Genomic DNA, 11,198 nt, shown 5'->3' with positions numbered 1-11,198 from the left:
ACTGTTTGGCTCCAATAACCCGGTCCACATACAAATCCAACTATTACTACGAATCAGAAAATTTTGATGTCTATTAATTTAACCACTTAAAATAAATTTTCGTAATTTTAAGAAATTTAGATAAGAAGTAGAATAAAAATCTATGTCCTAAAACTAGAATAGCGAGAAATAAGAAAGAAAAAGAGTTCGTCGAAAAAAGATCGAAAAAGAAAAATAAGAAAGAAAGATAAAAGGCGACGGAAAAATAAAAGAAACTTATAAAACTTAAAAACACTTGACTAACTCAACCTTATCACTACAACTAACTTAAAATTATAATCGCAAATTGAGATTACTAATTGGAATGATAATTGATACATAGGTAAAAGTCGTCTAAAAATATTAAAGCTTACAGGAAAAACTAAATCCCAAATGGAAATAACTTAAAAAGAAACTAAAACTTAAAAAGGCGTCGCAAAATTCTAAAGTACCTAAATCTTAGTCTAAAGAAAAAGCACTTAAGGAATTCTACGGCAAAGCCTAAAAATCTAGAAGTAAAAATAACTATGGCAAAAACTAAGTTTAAAACTAAATATGAGCTAAAAATACAAATATTACGCTAAAACGATTAAAAAGGGACAAAATATAAAAATATACAAAAAGTTATAAAAAGTACAAATTTTATAACAATATTATTTTTATATTATTTATTTATTAAAACTATTAATTTTACATATAATAAAACTAATTAAAATTTAAAATACAATTTAATTAAAAAAAAACTTAAACTAATTATAATAATTAAACTAATTAGGGTTTATTAATAATAATAATAATAAAATCCGTAATTAATGTGAAATTAGGGTTCTGTCACGTGTGTCAGAGTGTCTCCGCGAGTTGCGGTGTTCCAAGCAGCAAACCCCGCGAGTCGCGGGGTTCCAAAATTCAACTCTGGTACAGTTTAAATTGACGCGTTTTTTATTTTTTTTTATTTTCTGTTTTTATATTTTCTGTTTATATCAAAATATTTGTATAATAAAAACTTATATTTAAAAACTTAAATAAAAATAGAACTTCTTTATAATTTTAAAAATATCTTAAAAATAGATTTATATATATTAAATTATTTTTTTCGGTTTTTTTTTGTTTTAAATAAAAACAAAATACTTAAATAAAACTTATATAAAAATAAAGAAACTTTATAAAACTTAAATATTTAACAAAATCTTAAAAATACTTATATTTTTGTTTTTCTTTTTATATTTTCGAATATTTAAAACGTATTTTTATAAAAATGAATTTTAATAAAAGTAAACTAAAAATCTTTTTTTTCCCTATTAATTAGCGTTGCGCTTCTGGCTTTTAAGCTAGATTGTTCCCCGGCAGCGGCGCCAAAAATACTTGATAGTTATGCGAGGTGTATAGTTAATAGCTATTAAATTTTACAAGAAAATACTATTAAATACGATACAATTTTACACAAGATATTTATTTATTTAGAGAATGGATATACTTAAACCTTGCTACAACACTTATAGGCAGTGTACCTAATCGTACAGTAGTGTAGTTTTTAGTAAGTCCGGTTCGTTCCACAGGGAAAATCTTTAAACAAAGCTTAACGCTATATTAGTTTACTTTTATATAAGTACAAATATATATATAAGTAATATTATTATTATAAAGGGGCTTTTTACCGTTTAATGACCGGTTTGTCGATTTTAAAACTTTAGTCGCAGTTAAAACCAAATGTAAAATAATAAATAAATACAAGACTTAATTTAAAGCGTAAAGTAAATAACGATAATGAAATTGCGATCAATAAAAGTGCGATAAAATAAACTTGCGATAATTAAAAAGTACGATAATTAAAAGTGCAATTAAATACAATAACAATAAAAATGCGATAATTAGAAGTGCAATTAAATATAAAATAAAGGAAATTAAATATGAAATAAAAGAATTATGCTTATTTAAACTTCCGTAATCATGATGTTTGACGTGTTGATTTTAGTTTTATGCCCATGGGTTAATTGTCCTTTGTCCTGGATTATTTAATATGTCCGTCTGGTTTTTGTCCATAACAGTCCATCAGTCATAAATATAAAGTGCGAGTGTCCTCGTCAAATTATCCTTATACCCGAAGTTAAATATTCCAACTAATTGGGGACTTAAACTGTAACAAGATTTTAATACTTTGTTTAATAATTACACCAGGATGTCGATTGAGTGTAACCCAAGGTTTTAATATTTTGTTATCAATTATACCAAGTGTCCTTGTACATAATTTCACCCCTGTTTTAATTATTCTAGTGGCTATTAATCCATTCCCGTGTCCGGTTAAATGAACGATTATTCGTACATATAAATACCCCGCCCATCGTGTCCGATTAAGTGTATATGGTAATTTATAGGGATGCCCAATTGTAAATCTTTATATTAACATTAACAAACTATCATTTAGTTAAACAAATATAAATCCCATTAATAGCCCATAGTCTAATTTTCACAAGTGTCGTTCTTTTGTCCAAACCCCAATTATGGTACAAAGCCCAATTACCCAATTTTAGTAATTAGCCCAACATCATGATTACTTCGGATTAAATAAGCATAATAATAACTTAGCTACGAGACATTAATATAAAAAGGTTGAACATAACTTACAATGATTAAAAATAGCGTAGCGTTATACGGACAGAATTTCGACTTACACCCTTACAATATTCGCTAACATACCCTTATTATTAGAATTAAAATTAAAATTAAAATATAAATTATAAATCTAAATATTACGATATAGATAGAGAGATGGATGGATATATGTTATCAAAAATGATCAGAATTCGGTTGGCTTTATAGGGATTTGAGTTCAGGGATACTCCGCGACTCGCGGCCCTTTTTGCCTTCAAACTCCGCGAGTCACAGAGTTTGTAAATATAGCTCACTCATTTTGGAGTCTTTCTTGCCGACGGATTTTTAATATTTATATAATATATAAATAATTATAAGAATTATTTAAATATTATATTATATTTATGTGCATAGCTGACTTGTAATTTTTAGTCCGTTGCGTCGAGCGTTAAGAGTTGACTCTGGTCCCGGTTCCGGATTTTCGAACGTCCTTGCGTACAATTTAATATCTTGTACTTTGCGTTTTGAATCTTGTACTCTTGTAATTTCAAGACGTTTCTTATCAATAATTGGAACCTCTTTGATTGTATTTTGTACTTTTAAGCTTTTTGGTCGTTTGCGTCTTCAATTCGTCGAATCTGTCTTTTGTCTTCACCTTTTATTATTTAAACGAATATCACTTTTAAATAGAACAATTGCAACTAAAAGCTTGTCTTTCTTGAGGAATAATGCTATGAAATATATGTTCGTTTTTAGCATTATCAAGACCCTCTTAAGAGTGCCCGATGGATCTCCGATATGGAGGGGGCTTTCCGTACTTGTGAATGTCCTCTCGATAAGAAGACAAGGTACGGGTGTAGTATGTTAAGGGGCGATGCTAAATTGTGGTGGGACGCGAAGATCCAACTTTATGGCGAAGAACAATGCATGGAGTTCACTTGGGATGAATTCAAGAAAGAGTTTTTCGATGAATACCGAACTCCGACCGATCTTACTAGGCTTAAGGACGAGTTACGTTCCTTGAGGCAAGGGTCGATGGATTTGAACACTCTCAAATCCGTGTTTTTGTCCAAGATCCAATTTTGCCCGGAGTATGTCGGGAATGATAAAATGTTGAAAGAAGATTTCTATCGAATCTTGAATGATAGTTATCAAGAGAAGATAAGTGTTAATGTAGTGAAAAGCTTTGATGAGCTGTTTAACACGGCCAAAGGTTTTGAGGCACTTGTGTTGAGAAAAAGTGGTTTTGCCTTGGGCAAGAAGAAGTTTGAAGCTACTAGTCAATCGAATTTTTCTAACAAGAAGCATAAGAAGGGCTCCGAGAGTGTTGGTAGCGTGAAGAAAGGTGCTTCGGGGGATTTTCCTTATTCTTGTCACAATTGTGGGCGAAGGGGGCATATGGCCCGTGATTGCACCAAACCATCTTCTACAACCAAACTCACTTGTTATAATTGTGGTAAGGAAGGGCACAAGAAGCCGAAATGTCCCGATTTGAATAATGATAATGTTAAGAGGTTAGAAAAGGCAGCGGGTACGACCCGGGGGCGAAACTATTTGATGACGAATGAAGAAGCCAAACAATCAAATGAAGTCGTATCAGGTACTTTCATGGTTAACTCTAGTCCGGCACGTATACTTTTTGATAGTGGTGCTAACTTGTCATTTGTGTCTCCAAGATTTGTGCCTAAGTTGAATAAACCGCTAGCTAATTTAAGTCATCCGGTAGAAGTCGAAATAGCGGATGGTAAAACGGTGCTAGGGGTTGATGTTTGTAAAAATTGTAATGTTGTGTTTGGTACCGAAACTTTTGAAATCGATCTCATTCCGATGACTTTGGGTGATTTTGATATTGTTGTTGGTATGGATTGGCTCGATCGTTATAGAGCCGATATTGCATGCTATGATAAATTCATTCGTGTGAAGACCCCAAGTGGGGGAGAGTTAATTATTCATGGCGATAAGCGAAGAAGACTTGTGCCGATATGCACTTTTGCACGGGCACGTCATTTCCTTATTAGTGGTGGCATGGCTTTTCTTGCCCATGTAGTTGATATTCGTGATGAGCCACCACCTATTCGTGAAATCCCGGTGGTTAATGAATTTGAAGATGTTTTTCCGGATGAATTACCGGGTGTCCCGGCGGAAAGACAAGTCGAATTTCGCATTGAGTTGGTTCCGGGAGCTACTCCCATTGCTAAATCCCCTTATCGTTTAGCGCCGACGGAAATGCAAGAATTGTTAAATCAAACCCAAGAGTTACTTGAGAAGGGTTTTATTCGATCGAGTTCCTCGCCATGGGGTGCTCCGGTTTTGTTTGTGAAAAAGAAAGATGGTAGTATGCGGATGTGCATCGATTATCGGGAGTTGAACAAAGTGACGATCAAGAATCATTATCCATTGCCTCGGATTGACGATTTGTTTGACCAACTCCAAGGTGCAACGTATTTTTCTAAGATTGACCTACGGTCCGACTATCATCAAGTGCGGGTCCGCGAGGAAGACATAGAGAAAACGGCTTTTCGAACTCGTTACGGGCATTTTAAGTTTGTAGTTATGCCTTTTGGTCTTACGAATGCACCGACGGCATTCATGGATCTAATGAACCGAGTGTGCCAACCCATGTTGGATAAGTCGGTAATTGTGTTCATTGACGACATACTTGTTTATTCAAAGAGTATGAAGGAACATGAGCACCATTTGCGTGAAGTGTTGAAGACATTTTGGAAGGAGAAGTTGTATGCAGAATTCTCCAAATGTGAATTTTGGCTAAGGGAAGTTCAATTCCTTGGCCATATTGTGAATCAAGAAGGTATTCAAGTGGATCCGGGGAAGATAGAAATGGTGAAGAGTTGGGGACGACCGACTACGCCTACGGAAATCCGAAGTTTTCTCGGGTTGGCCGGTTATTATCGTCGGTTTATCCAAGACTTTTCTAAGATTGCTTCTCCTTTAATGAAGTTGACGAGGAAGAACACGAGATTTAATTGGGAAAACGAGCAAGAAATTGCTTTTCAATTGTTAAAAGAGAAGTTGTGTCAAGCTCTGGTGTTAGTATTGCCGGAAGGGGTAGAAGACATGACGGTTTATTGTGATGCTTCCTTGAATGGGCTCGGGTGTGTTTTAATGCAAAGAGGTAAAGTCATCGCTTACGCCTCTCGACAATTAAAGGAACATGAAAAGAGATACCCGACTCATGATCTTGAATTGGCGGCGGTGGTACATGCGTTGAAAATTTGACGCCACTACTTGTATGGTGTCAAGTGTACGATTTATTCGGATCATAAGAGTTTGAAACATCTCTTTACTCAACGAGATTTGAATTATCGTCAACATAGATGGATGGATGTGGTAAAGGATTATGATTGTGAAATACTTTATCATCCAGGCAAGGCGAATGTGGTCGCGAATGCGTTAAGTCGAAAGAGTCATCACCCGGCATTACGATTAGGATTGTTACGTATGATTATTACTAACGATTTTCTTGAAAAAACTTGGTGAGATTCAAATAGAGGCTTACGCTCACAACAAGCATGCAGAACGAATTGTGGGGCAATCAGAATTCATTACTATGGGTTCGCGTGGCTTGTTGTCATTTCAAGGAAGAGTGTGGGTGCCTAAGATGGGTGGTAACCGACAAGTGCTACTTGATGAAGCACATAAGTCAAAGTATTCCATTCATCCGGGTGCAACAAAGATGTACTATGATTTGAGGAAAGATTATTGGTGGCCCGGTATGAAACGTGATGTGGTTAAGTATGTTGAACAATGTGTCACGTGTTTGCAAGTTAAAGCCAAACACCAAAAGCCGTACGGTAAGTTACAACCATTGGAAGTCCCGAAATGGAAATGGGAGCACATTACCATGGACTTCATTACCAAGTTACCAAAGACGGCGAGAACCCAATATGATACGATTTGGGTGATAGTTGATAGATTGACGAAGAGTGCTTTGTTTCTTCCCATTCGGGAAACGATATCATCGGAGACTTTATCCAATTTGTTTATCAAGGAGGTGATATCGAGGCATGGGGTTCCTATATCTATTATTTCGGATCGAGATACTCGTTTCATGTCTCGGTTTTGGAACAAGTTTCATGAAGATATGGGTACTCAATTGAAAATGAGCACGGCGTATCATCCTCAAACGGACGGTCAAACCGAGCGTACGAACCAAACATTGGAGGATATGTTAAGGGCGTGTATTATTGATTTTGGTGGTAGTTGGGATGAGTACTTACCATTGGTGGAATTCTCGTACAATAATAGTTACCACACTAGTATTGGAATGCCACCTTATGAAATGCTTTATGGGCATAGATGTCGAACTCCCATTTGTTGGGGAGAAGTGGGTCAACGAGAAATCGGGAGTACCGATTTGGTCCTAGAGACGAATAGTAAAATTGAGATGATTCGGGCTCGACTTAAGGCGGCGCAAGATAGGCAAAAATCTTATGGCGATAAAGGTAGACGAACGATCGAATTTCAAGGAGGTGGCATGGTGATGCTTAAGGTTTCTCCATGGAAAGGTGTTATTCGTTTTCGAAAGCGAGGAAAGTTAGCTCCTCGATTTATTGGTCCTTTCAAGGTTTTGGAACATGTTGGTGAGGTCGCTTATAGACTAGAGTTGCCCGAAGAGCTTACGGGGATTCATAATACATTTCACGTTTCCCATCTCCGTAGGTGTCTTGCGGATGACTCGACTTGGGTGCCGCTAGATGAGATTACGTTAAATAACAAGCTAGAGTATGCGGAAGAGCCGATTGCAATCCTTGATGAGAAGGTTAAGATGTTGCGAAACAAGGAAATGAGAACCTTCAAAGTACAATGGCGACATCGAAAGGGTTCCGAGTTTACATGGGAATCCGAAGAGTTTGTGTTGGTTTATCTTCCGGCTTGTCATGCGGCTTGGATCGCGAGGACGCGCTCCGATTCAAGTGGGGGAGAGTTGTAACATCCCGTTTCCCCCGAATATGACTTAAGGTGCGCATCTAACTCCTTGTACGTTTAATATTGTAGCTATGTTCAAGTTTGTATGGTTCAAATATTGAAAATATTGGAAAATGGTTTGATCAGGCCTTCTGTCGCGTCTGAAGGTGTCCCATCGCGTCCTGGTGTGTCGCGATACGCGACAAAGTGGGCTGGGACATGACAGCTTTAGAACCCCAGTTCTGTCAAGGTTATCGCGTTTGAATTGTGTTTATCGCGTTTGGTTGTCGCGAGACGCGACACTGTGTCGCGAAACGCGACAAATGTCGCTGTTTGACAATTTTAACCTTTTTAATTGGAATCTTTTAGGGGTGTTTAGGTCTTTTCACCCATGGCCGGTTTTTGAGACTTTATGGCTGGTTCAACCTCATCTCCTCTTCATTTATTTCTTTTCCATTTAATTAAAAACAAATCTAGAGAGAGAGTGAAGTTTTAAGAGTGAGAAAGCTTATTTTGGTGAAGAAGAAGGTTGAATCTTGCCCGAACCCAAGTGTTAAAGTTGTTCCTTGCGTCTCTAGCTACACTTTGATAGTTTTTGGTATGTCTTAACTCTATGATTTGAGTTTTATTTAGTTTAAGCTAGGGTTTGGTTCATGTGGAACATTGTGTGATCCATTTGAGGGTTAAATGGGTGGGTTTTGGGTTAGATCGATGAAAGTAAACCCTAATGGCCATAATCTAGAGTTTTAGTCAAATGAAATGAGATTTGTAAGTGTAAATTGTGTTGTTAAGCATTAAAACACTTGATTAATGTTGAAGGAATTGTAAATGGGTCATGTTTGACTAAGTTTGAATGTGTAAATGTTAAAATGGGTCAAAAGAGTAATGTTGACCTAGTTCGGGTGAATTGGGTATGAAATTACCCTAAGTTATGTTAGTTGAGGTTAGTAGACTTTAAATTACTAGCCTTAGTGATTTAATATGAGACATTGCCATTTATGGGCGGTTTTGGTGTAGTTGAGTCATTTAATGCAAATTGGGTCATTAAATGCTCAAGTGTAAGTATTGTGGTTAACTCCACTAGTTGTGTAATTGAATGTGTACTTAATGAATTAGGTACATTGCTTTGAAGTTCGGAAGTGCATAATCATCATCCTTGTATTAAGGTGAGTGGAATAATTATGTGTGTACGTATATAATGTATTTATTTGTGTAGTATGAATGTGGCATTGTCGCGGTGTTCAAGGCACCACATTCTAAGTAACGAGTAGTATTGTCGCGGTGTTTAAGACACTACTCATTGTTGATTGACATGTGGTATTGTCGCGGTGTTCAAGACACCACTCATTGTTTTGATTGACGTGTGGATTCGTCGCGGTGTTTAAGACGCCACGTTGTCATGAGGGTGAATTAGTCGCGGTGTTTAAGACATCACCCGGGGGAATTAGTGATTACGCGGTGTTTAAGTAACACTAATGGATGTTATGAACTCCGGCGGTCTTTCGAGTACCGTTCCCTTGTATGATCGGTTAACCATGGATGTGTGAATGTGTATTTAGCATATTAAATTATGAACTATATGCTATTGTTGGTTGCTAGCTTCTTGTGAATTGTGGATAGTAGTTTATGCATGATGTTTGCATGTTTGTCGAATTGCTAGCTCGTATGAGGTATTTTGTAAGTGATTGCAAGTAAGTAGGTTATATATGAACATGTATAATTATTGCATTCACTAAGCGTTAGCTTACCCCTCTTGTTGTTTATCTTTTTAGATGCAGGTGCGAATAAGGGCAAAGGGGTTGTTGGGCACTAGATGTCCATTGATGTTGCTTGTTGAAGCTTTTGAAGTTGGCCTAGCGTTTTGGGTAGTTTAGCCCCAAACCATGCTCGAAGTGTTGTTTGGATTAAAACTATCATTTTAATGGGTCGAACTTGTATTAAACTTAATTAATGGCCTTCGTGCCTTTTGTAAACATTTAGATTGTTGTATGTTTTAAATGAAACTTGGGGAATGGTTTACATCGTTTTATTGGCGCGTAAACGTGTATCATTTAAAAAAAAAAATATCGCATGGAATACGGGTTGGGTTGTTTCAGAATTAGGTTCATTGTGCACACTTCTTCTTCTAATATTATTTTGCTCCGTATTATTTATTTAATTTATTTTTATTATTAATATTTGTATTAAAGATTATTACTAGTATTAGTATTGAGAGTATTGGTATTATTATTATTAGTATACATAAAATATTACGACAAGGTCATGAACGTGTCACTTTAAAAAAAATGAGTTGTTTGAGTAGGATAGGGCTAAGGAAATTATGGGTTATAGCTATGGAGGTTATGGGTATGGATCATGGGTATGTTCGTGAGGTCAATTTAGTGTTTATCATCTCAGTTGCATCTACGTACCTTTCCTGCAATATTGAATCTCAATATTGATACGTGAGCACTCATAACTTAACTTTTATATATGAATAGTGTATCCCTGACTAGTGCTCGAGTATATAGGATTATGCATGCTTGTACTTTTGATATTGCCACTAGATAGGATATGTTGAATCTTGAATTAGTTACATATGCGAGTGAGATAAAGTATAAGATATGCATGTCGTTGGAAAGCCAGCGGAAAATTAAGAACTTTTCATTTAGATATCGAATGGTTTCGATGAACGGATTAGAAGTTATCATCAATTGAATTTTTGTATTATTATTAAAAATGAATATTATTATCGTCGTTATTATCGTCGTTCTAGTTTTTATCTAATTATTATTATTATTATTATTATTATTATTATTATTATTATTATTATTATTATTATTATTATCATTATCAATAAAAGGTATTTTTATTAAAAATTGTTATTTTTATTATTATTACTATTGTTACTATCGTTAAAGTTATAATTATTATTATTATATTATCATTAAAATAATTATTAGTATTATCGTTAATAATGTCATAGTAATTATCATTATTAGTATTATTGTAATTAAAACTAATATTAGTAGCACCTAATTATTTTGATTACTATTATTATCATTATTATGAACACGATATAAAAGATGATTAAAAGCTATTAAAAGAAACGATTAGGAAATAATGAGTAAGAGTATCATGATGAAATTAAAATATTATAAGATATTGATTTAGATAAAATTATCATTCTTATTATTTTTATTATTACTATTATTATTAAAAGTATCGTTAGTATTAAAACTGTCATTTTAACAAAAATTATCATTTTAATAGAAATATCATTGTTACTATAAAATATCATTGTTATTATCATTTTAAAAAGAATTATTATTTTAAAAAATAATATTAAAAAGTATCGTAAATATTAAAGTTATCATAATTAGAATTATCGTTTTATCATAATGTCATCTTAGTAATTATAAATATTAATATTTTTATAATAATAATTATTATTACAAAATAATACAACTTTTACTTACTATTATTATAGATATTATTTTATCAAATAAATATGTGATACAAACATATTTTACTACGTGTAATAAATTACTTTAATAATACCTATCATATTATCTTTATGATATTAAATGAACTCTATAAATTTTATTATTTAATATATATAAAAGTATATTTTATTATATAAATTTTAATATAAAATTTTATTTATTAATAAATGAATTATATTA

This window comes from Rutidosis leptorrhynchoides, chromosome 10, assembly GCF_046630445.1.
Source record: "Rutidosis leptorrhynchoides isolate AG116_Rl617_1_P2 chromosome 10, CSIRO_AGI_Rlap_v1, whole genome shotgun sequence".
NCBI classification, from domain to species: Eukaryota; Viridiplantae; Streptophyta; class Magnoliopsida; order Asterales; family Asteraceae; genus Rutidosis; species Rutidosis leptorrhynchoides.
The sequence above is the reverse complement of the archived record's forward strand: the minus strand, read 5'-3'. Positions refer to the sequence as shown.